We start from the raw sequence: 11,944 nt of genomic DNA on the forward strand, positions 1-11,944 counted from the left end.
CGAAATTAGCCAAGCAATAGTTAGCCTCATTGTGAGAGCGTCTAACATGAGTAATACAAGTTTCCGAAGATCCACCAAGCGTTGGATTTCTTTCACAGAGGAGGAGAATGGATCTACTCGTGTCACTGCCTTGAACCATTTTGACAGCGTCCAAAGAGTCGACCTTGGTAGCAACATGCCGTTCGCTTCTCATGAGAGCAAGTTACAGTCCCACCATACAAGCACACAATTCCCCTTCCACTCGGCAACGAAGTTCTTTGCATGATGAGAAGATAATACCACCCCGATTGCCACGAAGAATCATGCCCCCACCAGCGCTTCTGTCTTACAAAAATGAACCATCAGAGTACATCTTCACACATTCAGTGGCTAGGGGACTACACACAGGAAGAAAAGCTTTCGTTGGAATCACATGTATAGGAACTACTAGATGATCAGATGAGACTACTCCTTTTCCTTTGCTCGGGCCAGCTAGAGGGTCTTGCAAAAGATGGACTCAAGGTAGATACACAAGAATCTCTTCGAGACTTCCAGGGGGACTATAATGCACAATTTCGTTTTGGTTATGTCAACACCTCCATAGCGTCAACAGTAAGATGCAACGTTCAACTTCAGGCATGGGGTCTAGAATACGAAGTAGTCACCCCTTCCCTGTGTTCCGAACATCATCCAACAAAGGGAGTTTTCACACATCAAACATTGTGTTCCATGGCTCCATTGCCAGAGAGCATCTATAGAGTGCATGAAAATTATCTTCAGGCTCTGTTCCACACAACGAGCAAATAGTAGTGACCTCAAGACTGCTCTTGTGTTTGTTTTGCCAAGTCGGTTGTGAGTTTATAGCAACACTCCGGCAAAATTCCATACAATAGGAGGAACACCACAATACCAAATTGGTTTCCAGCAAGACCGTTGCCCACTAGGCACCGAACTTGACGCAATTGCATGTCCATGGAAGGCGACAGGAGGCTTCATATGAGGGCCGAGTTGGGCTTTTAACTGAGAAAATACCATAGTTTACAGGCACCCATGCAAGTGTACCTTCTTCCAACCTCGGCGATGCTCTTATTTTTTAAATCTCTGAACATCACAAGGCAGAAAGTAATTTATAAATATATCAAGGTCCCAGGAACCATTATCATTCAGGCGCTCCCAAACACATCGAATTTGCACCTTCCCTGCGTCGTTACTAGTTTATATGAATCTCGTCTTGGAATCCAATTATCACACAACATCCGGATGGCTCTTCCGTTAGCAACACGCCACACAAGGCCTTCTTTAGTAGATTAATGCCATGACTAATCACAAGTAAGGAAGATGATACATTACTAGAAAATGGTGGTGATAGAAGTTTACCAGTAGCACATGACCGTTAGGCGACAGGGAGGCGATCCGGGGCGATCTCCGCGCCCGACGGCGGAACCACCGCCCGATGCCGGCGATCGCCGCCGGGTGGGCGGTCGCTTCTGGGCCCTCGCCGGATCTGACGATGATGATGCGGATGAGGATGGAGCGGAGCCGCCGGGGGAGTCACCGCCGTCTCCTACGCCGTCGGACCTAATCTGTGAATTCTTTCATTCAGGTTACTCGGAAGAGGAAGTAGCGACCACGGTGGACAAGGTGGTTCCCAGAGACGATCTGGCTCGTGAGGGGCTGCACGATGGAGAGAAGATCGAGATTGTTCGCCGGATCGTGCATAGAAGGACAGCGCCGTCGGCGCTTCGTCCATGGAAGGGACCTTTACCCAAGGTATGTTTGCCGAAGCTCACTGTGTTTGATCTGATCCGACCGGATGCGTGGGTTACGGTTAAGAGGAAGAAAGGACGGAGGTTGTTGTCCCGGAATGTGCGTCCGCCGGCGCCGGCCATGGAGGCCACGGCGACCGAGATTCGATCGACGAGGGCGACCGCGCTCGCTCAGCTGCTTGGTGCGGCCGGGCTGGATCGGGAGCCTTCGGGCCTCGTTGCCAATGGGCCGGACAATAATGGGTATGAGGCCCATTATGTCTTTCAAGGCCGGTCCGTTGAGTGTTTTCTGCCATGCACGTCCGATCCTTCGATCGTCCCAGCGCAGTCGGTACGTGCCGCTAGGGTTCATCGCCAGGGGAGTCGTGGTTTCCCGCAGTGTGGATCGGGCAGGGCGAGGAGGATCCCGCCGCTGCTAATGGCTGGACGTGGAGCGGGACCCCCTCCTGCTGCGAGTACCGCGGGGGGGGGGGGCTGGAAGGGCTCGACCGCCGCCGCCCCATGCGTCGGGACGGGGCGCACCGCCGGCCGGACAGCAGCCGCCGGCACTTGCGCCGGGTGCTGCAGGTCGTGGAGGCGCTCTCCAGCCGCGGCAGCAGCTGGGCGCTCCGGGAGTTCGGGCTCCTGAGGCGCAGCCAACGACGGCTGGCCGGGCAGCGCATAGACCCCCGGTGCCATCTCATGCTGCTGGGGTCGGCCGGGGAGGCCCTCGCCCTCCGCCGCCGGCGGCGCCGGCTCCTGGGTCGATGACGACTGGTATGGTTAATACTGGCCGTGGAGCTCCTCGCCCTGCACCGCCGGTGGTGCCGGCTCGTAACGCGTCGGCGGAGGGGATGGCTGCTCTGAGGGCCGAGACGCCGGGGGCCACGGTGGCTGCCGGTGTCGCTGCTGATCCGGTGGCGGCAACTGCCGGGGGTCAGCGTGCACCCCCGCCACACCTTGCGGTTCGTCAGGCGCAGAATCGTTCGGGGCAGAATCAGGTTCAGAGTAATCAGAGTAATACCAGTGGGAGACCGACTGATGCACCTCGAGGCAAGTGGGGTGATGACGGGTTTGATGCGTATGGAGTAGGCCAGCATCGGGGCTCATCTTCAGCGGGAGGAGGTCGGGGTTATGCTTGGCAGAGTGACGGGTCTGCAGAGAGACCGTTCCTGGGGCCGGCTGGAGGCTTTGTTGAGGGGGCCTCAGGACCTGATAACAGGCACAGAGGAGGTTATCGCGGATACCGTGGTCGTGGTGGAGGCCGCGGAAGGTTCCGCCGGCCGCCTCCCCCTAGACATGTTGACTCTGACGGGGCGGCGATGGAGACTGATCAGACACCACAGGAGCTACCTCCCCAGGCGATGGAGGTGGTGAATGCACTTGTGGTTGCTGAGGTTCCTGGGATTGCGAAGGAGGCTGAGGTGGTTCAAGTGGCTGATTCTGAGAGGGCATCCAAATACGCTCGGAAGAAAGAGAGAATGCTTTGTTACCGGTGCGGAGAGAAGGGGCACTTCATCGCGGAGTGTGTGGCCCAGCTGTGCGAATCCTGTGGTAAGCCTGCGCATGCTTCAGGGGATTGTCCTTTGCTGAGGGACCATATTCCAGCTCTTACTGTATATGGTGTGTACTGTGCGGAGCTGATGTTCTTCGAGTCAGCGGCTGCGAGGGAGATCCCAGCTGATACACAGAGCCTTACTTCTGGTTTGGTCAAGGTGACACAGGGAGATGTCTCCCAGGCTCAGATTGTGCAGAGACTTCAGGAGTTGGCTCCGGGTGATTTTCAGTGGGACCTCGTACCCGTTGAGGATAGAGTATTCAGAGTGGAGTTTCCTTCGATTGAGGACTTGCAGCGTTTGTTGAGCTTTGGGATGTGTAAGGTGCCAGGCACCAAAGGTATTTTGGAGTTCCACGAGTGGAAGAAAGTTGAGCCTAAGGGGAAGCCTCTTACTCAGGTGTGGCTGCGTTTCTCGGGGGCACCGTCTGAGGCTCTTTCTAATGTGCGTGTGGTGGCTAGTTTGGGGATTATGGTTGGTAAGACGGAGAAAGTGGATATGGCGTTCACTAGAGCTCAGGGGGTGGCTCGACTGCGAGTTAGCATTCTGGATATTGAGTATGTCCCAGACGTCATCAACTGGACCTATAGAGGCGAGGTGTTTCCACTTGATATTGAGTTTGAGGATGCAGAGTTGTTTGCTGAGGTTGCTGCTGGCACTGACGTGGATATGCACGATGGGGGTGATGATACAGGTGCTCCCAGGGAGCAGGCGGATGAGGCAGCACAGGAGCCCAATGGATCGGGGCCTGCTGCTCAGGAGCCGGAGAACGGAGCCGGGATGGAGCAGTCCCCGGCTTCGTCTTTGCCTCATAACTCACTGCGGTTTGGATCTTTTCTGCCGTCGTCGGCGCCTCCTCGTCTGTGGAGTGATCGGGTTGACTCTGACGATGCGTTCGAGCATTCGCTACCGGTCTTGGACTTTGGGCGGTCACCCCGGCAGTCGGCCAGCTTTAGTGCCCGTGTTGTTCAAGAGGTGGAGCCTCAGGAATCGCCAGGGCGATCTAGGTCTTCGGTTTCCTTGCGGAGGGGAGGGGCGTCTGGGCAGGTGGCCACGACTCCCTCTCATTCTTCTGTTTCACAGCAGGCGGCGCAGGTACCTGTGTCCAGCCGGGGCGACATATCTTTGGGGCAGGAGGCCCTGGAGGTCCGTCTCGCGGGAGCCTCGTTGGTGGTGGGGTCGCCGGAGGTGCTAGGCAGGCGTCAGGGGCAGGTGGCCCCTGACCCTCTAGTACCGACGGCGGTCCTGCAGGTGGAGCGCACGGCTGCCACGGCGTCGGCTGGGGGGGTCGGACTAGGGCAGGAGGCCCTGGTGCCAACTCCGTCAGGCATCTCCACATCTCCTACGCGGTCCCCCTCTCCCAGACCTACTCCGGGAGCCGCTACTCGGGAGGAGGTGATCGCGTTCGGAGGGATCCGAGACCCTGCTTCCGAGGGGAGGCGGACGAGCTCTCGTCTCCAGGACCTTCCGGAGGTTGATGATTTGCAGCAGAGGTGCGCTATGCGGGCGGCCAAGCTGCGTGATGTGGAGAGCACAACAGGTATGTCAGTTAATGTTTCAAATTCTATTCTGCATTTCTCTAAGGATGAGATTATTAATAATGCAAACCAAGTGGGGGTGTCTCTTGGGAATAATAATTTGGAAATTGAAAACTCGGTTAATGATCTTTTAGATTTGGAAGCGGAACGGGCCTTGGAGTCTATTAGAAACCTAGCGGCTGTAAAACCTTTGAATGATGCGGAGATTGAGGCCTTGGGTGTTAGGGTGCTTGATAAATTCTGTGCGGATCTTGTTCCTCCGTCTGCGGAGCCTGATGAGGATGAACTCCAGGTAGATGATGCAGCCCATGTTCAACCAGAGCACGGTTATGAGGACCGGGCTACAGGTGATAACATTCCTAAACGTAAGTGGAAGCGGAAGGTGTACCCTGCATCCGCGGTACGCAGGAGTGCTAGAATTCGTAAGGCCAAAAAATTCCATGATGACCTATGAAAGGAATATTCTGGAATAGCAGAGGTCTTAAGGACTTGGCTAAACGTAGGTTTCTTGCGGAGGCATCTTTAGAGCACCGTTTAGATTTCATTGCTCTCTCTGAAACTGGTAGGGATAATTTTGCACCTCAGTTTCTTAACACGTTGTCGGGAGGGGTGGAATTCGATTGGCATTGTCTTCCTCCAAGAGGGAGGTCTGGGGGCATCTTGCTGGGTGTGAGATGTGATTCCCTTGAAGTCCGGAGTGTTGTTATGGGTGACTTTGCAGTGAAATTCAGAGTCAGGTCCAAAATAGATGGGTTTAACTGGGTGTTGGTGGCGGTCTATGGGGCTGCACAACCTGAGCTTAAACCTGAATTTTTGGCTGACCTGGTTCGAATTTGTGGGTCCGAACAACTCCCTATCCTGGTTGGGGGGGACTTCAACATTATTAGGAGGCGGGATGAAAAGAATAACGATAATTTTGATGGGCGATGGTCCTTTATGTTTAATACCATCATTGAGAGTTTGGATTTGAGAGAAATCGAACTCTCTGGTAGACAATTTACCTGGGCTAACTCTTTACCAAACCCGACATATGAGAAGTTGGATCGGGTTCTTGCAAGTGCCGAATGGGAGCAGAAGTTCCCTCTGGTCACGGTGCAGGCTCTAACGCGAGGAATTTCGGACCACACACCGCTATTTGTTGACTCAGGGGAGCCAAGGCATGTGGGAAACAAGAATACTTTCTCCTTTGAAACGTCATGGTTTGAAAGAGAAGGTTTCTTGGATATTGTTGCCAGAGAGTGGGCTAGAGAGTCTAGGGGTAGATCGCCTGTCGAGAGATGGCAGAATAAGATTAGGCATTTGAGGTGCTTTCTTCGAGGTTGGGCTAAACATCTAAGTGGAGTTTATAACGTTGAGAAAGATAGACTCCTGGAGATTATTCAATACCTAGATGTTAAAGCTGAATCAGCGGTTCTTCAATCTGCGGATATGTGCTGTAAGATTGATGCGGAAAAGAGGTTGAAGGAACTTCTCCGCGAAGAAGAGCTGAAGTGGGCGCTCAGAGCAAAGGTTCGCAAAGTAATCCAAGGGGATGCGAACACTCAATTCTTTCATCTGATTGCGAATGGCAAACACAGAAAGAAAAAAATATTTCAGCTCGAGCAAGATGAAGGCACAATTGTTGGTCACGATAATCTTAAGCTATACATCACCGAATACTACAAGCAGTTATTTGGACCGCCGGAGGATAGCGCTGTGTCCCTCGATGAGTCCAGGACTGAGGATGTGCCTCAATTAACTGCTGCTGATAATGACATGCTAGTTGCGCCGTTTACGGAAAAGGAGGTTTTCGATGCCATCTCTCAGATGGAGAACAATAAGGCTCCCGGACCGGATGGGTTCCCGGCGGAGTTTTACAAAAGATGTTGGCATATCATCAAAGGGGATCTGCTACCCATGTTCCACGACCTTTTTGCTGGACGGCTTCAACTTTTTCATTTGAACTTTGGAACGATAACGTTGCTTCCAAAGAAGACCGACGCTCTCAGGATTGAGCAGTTCCGTCCTATCTGCCTCTTGAATGTCAGTTTCAAAATTTTTACCAAGGTTGGGACTAATAGGCTCACACAGATTGCGCATTCTGTGGTGCAGCAATCCCAAACAGCTTTCATGCCAGACAGAAACATCCTTGAAGGGGTGGTGGTGTTGCATGAAACGCTCCAGGAAATTCACTCTAAGAAACTTGATGGAGTCATCTTTAAAGTAGATTTTGAGAAAGCGTATGACAAAGTTAAATGGCCTTTTCTGCAACAAGCTTTGCGTATGAAAGGTTTCCACGAGGGCTGGAGGAGCCAGATTGAAACTTTTACGCAAAAGGGTAGTGTTGGCATAAAAGTGAATGACGATGTCGGTCATTACTTCCAGACACATAAGGGCCTGCGGCAGGGAGATCCGATGTCCCCTATTCTGTTCAACATAGTAGCCGATATGTTGGCGGTGTTGTTAGGGAGAGCCAAGTAAGTTGGCCAAATAGGGGGCTTGGTGCCACACTTAGTGGATGGGGGTATATCCATCCTGCAATACGCTGATGACACTATCATCTTCATGGAGCATGACTTGGTAAAAGCTAGAAATCTGAAGCTGCTGCTTTGTTTGTTTGAGCAGCTAAGTGGGCTCAAAATTAACTTCCACAAAAGTGAGTTGTTCTGCTTTGGGAGAGCCAAAGAGGAACAAGAGGATTACAAGCAGTTGTTCGGATGTGGTTTGGGTGAGCTGCCTTTTACCTACTTAGGAATTCCTATTCATCACCGCAAGCTCACGAATAATGAATGGAAGTGTATTGAGGATCGTTTCGAGAAGAAGCTAAGTTGTTGGAAGGGCAAGCTCATGTCGTATGGAGGCCGTTTAATTCTTATTAATTCGGTGCTCACGAGCATGCCCATGTTCCTTTTGTCCTTCTTTGAAGTCCCAGTTGGAGTTAGGAAACGACTGGACTTCTATCGATCGAGGTTCTTTTGGCAGGGGGAGGAGCCTAAGAGAAAATATCGGTTAGCGAAGTGGAATATCATTTGTAGACCGAAAGACCAAGGGGGTATGGGGATTGAGAATCTCGAAGTCAAGAACCGGTGCCTTCTTAGTAAGTGGTTGTGGAAGTTATCCTCAGGAACTGACGCCATGTGGGCTCAAATCCTGCGTAACAAGTATCTCCAAACCAAAACTTTGGCTCAGGTGTCGGTTAGACCAACTGATTCACCCTTTTGGAAAGGGCTTATGAAAGTGAAGCTTTCATTTTTTTCAGAGGTCAAAGCATTTAGTTGGTAATGGTGCAAGCACGAGATTCTGGGAGGATACTTGGCTTGGAGAGGCTCCCCTAGCAATCCAGTATCCGTCTCTGTATCGTATAGTTCGAAGGCGCGATGCTTTGGTTGCATCGGTCTTCGCCTCGATACCCCTGGATATCCAGTTTAGAAGATCGTTAGTGGGCAATCGTTGGGAAGAGTGGCTGCATCTAGTTAGGAGACTGATGCAGGTACAACTATCTCAACAACCTGATAAATTACGCTGGAATCTCACTAGGTCGGGGGGATTCACGGTTAAATCAATGTATGTTGATGTTATTAATTCCAGCTCGATTCCTACTTCAAAGCATGTGTGGGACGTCAGAGTTCCTTTAAAGATCAAGGTGTTTATGTGGTTTCTACATAAACAGGTGATCTTAACAAAGGATAATCTTATTAAGCGTAATTGGACAGGACCTACTAGGTGTAGTTTCTGTGATCAGGGTGAAACCATTAAACATCTTTTCTTTGACTGCCCACTAGCTAGAATTCTTTGGACGACTATTCAAGTCACTTTCAATATTACCCCACCAAGGTCGGTTAACATGTTGTTTGGGACATGGCTAACTAGGGTAGAGCCCGGGTTAGCAAAACATATTCGCTTGGGGGTTTGCGCTTTTTTGTGGGCGCTTTGGAATTGCAGAAATGACTTCGTCTTTAACAGATCAACAAATATCCATGTTTTGCAGGTTATCTTCCGAGCAACGGCTCTTATCCGTTCCTGGTCGCTACTCACTCCGACGGAGGCCAGGGAGCTTTTGGTTACTGCTGCTATCCGATGGGAGATGGTAGCTCGGGATATATTCAGCCGGTTTGGATGGCGGTCGTGTAACAGGATAGGCAATTAGTTTACTGTCTATTTTGGAGCCAAACGGCTGTGATGTATAAGTGCTTTGGCTAGCTTGTGTATCTAGCCTTCGGGCTCTGTGTGAGCCTTTTCTTACTTTTCTTGTTGACAACCTTGAGACTTGGAGACTTTGTGGACTATTTTATGCTTAATAAGTTGGCCGTATGCATCATGCTGATGCAGAGGCCGGGGAAGCCCCCCTTTTCGAAAAAAAACTAGAAAATGGTGTGACTGAAGAAGGTGATTCCATGCTTTCCAATGGACCTTTCGCCATGCCTTCTTCGATTCCCCAATAAAAGTTCCTGACCATCCTAGTCAAATCATCACACACAGAGAAGGGGGGTTTAAAAACTCCCATAACATACGTATGCTAGGCTTGTGCAACTAATTGATAAGCACCTCAAAACAAGAGCTAGTAATACTTAAAACAACCTGCACTTGTTCCTGCATAGGAACTGGACATGCTTGACCAAATAAGATAGAACATTTGTTATAATTCAGGCATTGCCTGGTAGACGGTCCATATAAATCAAGAGCACTTTTTATGTTTGTAGCGTCATCATGAGAAGCCTAATAAAAAGCATAGTGTCATCCACAAACAACGAGTGTGAGATTTTTGGTGCCCTCCGCCAGATTTTAACCAGGATGATATTGTCAGAATTCATACCATGCTTAAGAATAACAGAGAGTCCATCGGCGGCGAACAAGAATAGAAAGGGTGATAAGGGACCCCCCTCCTTGTCGAAGCCCAAGCGTCGATGCAAATGAATCCAAGAGAGGTCCCCATTTAATTTAACACAAACCTCACCGATGTGACACATGTCATAATTCAATTAATCCATCGATGAGAGAGACCTAGCCTTTTGCACCACTTTCTCCAAGAAATCCCAATCCATCCTAATACCCTATCATAAGCCATAGATAAATCCAACTTGTATGCATAGAAAATCTTAGTTGAATCTCTCTTGCTTTATGTAATGAATGCACTCAAAGGCACCAAGGGCATTGTCAGTGATCAAACTACCTGGAACGAAAGCACTTTGCTCTGAGATAAGATCATCAAGTAAAGGCCTTGGTCTATTCACTAGACACTTGAAGATCACTTTATAAATTACATTACGTAAGCCGATGGGCTTGAAATCATATAATTTATTGTTTTTTTAGTGAGTACTATAGAAGTAGAGTTCACACCTTCAAGCGGAGGAGGTTTTTGTGGAAGTTCAACATCCTCTACAACATCATTCTGTTTTCCCACTACCACCTTGTCTGAGTATCAAATAAGACTTATCTAAATTATGTTTTCGCAAGCATGACGTTTTGTCACCCACCGCTTCTTTCGTACAATCTTAAATACATTACCCTTTTCTCTCCTTTTTTATTCCCCCCTCATATCTATGAATTATTTCATTAGTTTTACCTAAAAACACTTTAACTACCCCATCTTTTATTGATTACGAAATACAATCTTATTTATTTTTGGTAAGGCAATAAGGGTTTACCAAATCGGATAATTTACTTGGCAGGTAAATTATGAGCATGATTTTTTTTTGGTAAATGCTTATTTGCACAACCAGGATAATATGAACAGGTAAATCATGGCTACCGTACAAAATAAAAGATACCAAATATGGAACTAATTAAAAAGTATTAACTATTGCATGCAGAGAAAATGCAATTAGAAGCATGCAGATAGATTACAAAAGGTTTTTCTAATTTACAATCGCCCAAGATTTCATCAATCCGTGAAAGATCTTCTTTTGCTAAACTTCAAGAAAAGGTAATACAACAAGGTGTTTTCCTTTATAGCTTACCAGTCTTGCTGCCTAGTAAAGTACAACAAGGTGAACTTTTAAAAAATTGTATGAACATTTTAGTAAAGAGGAGACAATAATACATTTTGTGTACAGGATGAATAAATTCTTACAAGAAAGTGAACATTACTTTAGGCATATATGGATAGATTTGTAATCTGAACTTGGGGTTGGTTGATTCCCAAATTGCTCGAGATGTATATGTCTTCATTAAAGAAATGACAAAAGGGGAAGGCCCTCTCTAGAGAACAAGATTTTTACATTTCATGTTTGGACTATATTTAGAGTATTTTCCTATAGCACAATGATTTGGATAAAAAATTGCGAAACCAAATTCTTATTGTTATTTTGTTGGGAATTTCAATCTCTCATGAGACCATATTTTTTGGCATTTCCCCTATGTTTATAGAAACAAATACTCCTGCCATTTTCAGGTTTTGCACTTTTTAATTGCGTCAAACTTTTATTTTGTATGCTCATTATTCTATAGTAATTTTTGAGAAAGAGTGCCGACCATTCTCTGATCGAGGGCAATATAGGAAAAAACGCAACATGACACAAGCCCCATGACCACACAAACGATCATCTCGTCCTCCTTCTTCCGCTTCGCTATTTGCTTGTTGTACTATCTTGCTGCCGGGTATAGTACAACAAGGTGGACTTTTAAAAAACTGCATTAACATATTAGTAAAATCAACTGGCGAGACAATAACACATTTTGTATACTAGATGAACAAAGTCTTACAAGAAAGTGAACATTAATTTAAGCATCTATGGATAAATTTGTAAAACCAACTTGGGGTTGGCTAATTCTCAATTGACCGAGATGTATATGTTTTCATTGAAAAATATGACAAAAGGTGAAGGCCCTCTCTAGAGTATAAGATTTATATGTTTCTTTTGTAGGGAATATTTAGAGTACTTTTCTATGGCAGTGATTTGGATCAAACAATTGCGAAACCAAATTCTTATTGATTTTTTCGTTGGGAATTTGAATCTCTCGCGGGACCATATTTGTTTGCATTTCTCCTATTTTTATGGAAACAAATACTCCTGCCATTTTTCAGGTTTTGCACCCCCACCCCCTACTTGCAAAATTTACCTGGCTCAAATTTTATTTTACATTTTCAGTTCTCTGAAAAGGATCTCTGACCATTCTCTGACCCGGGGCAATACATGAAAAAACAAGA

This window comes from Triticum dicoccoides, chromosome 7B (genome assembly GCF_002162155.2).
Source record: "Triticum dicoccoides isolate Atlit2015 ecotype Zavitan chromosome 7B, WEW_v2.0, whole genome shotgun sequence".
In the NCBI taxonomy this organism is placed as follows: Eukaryota; Viridiplantae; Streptophyta; class Magnoliopsida; order Poales; family Poaceae; genus Triticum; species Triticum dicoccoides.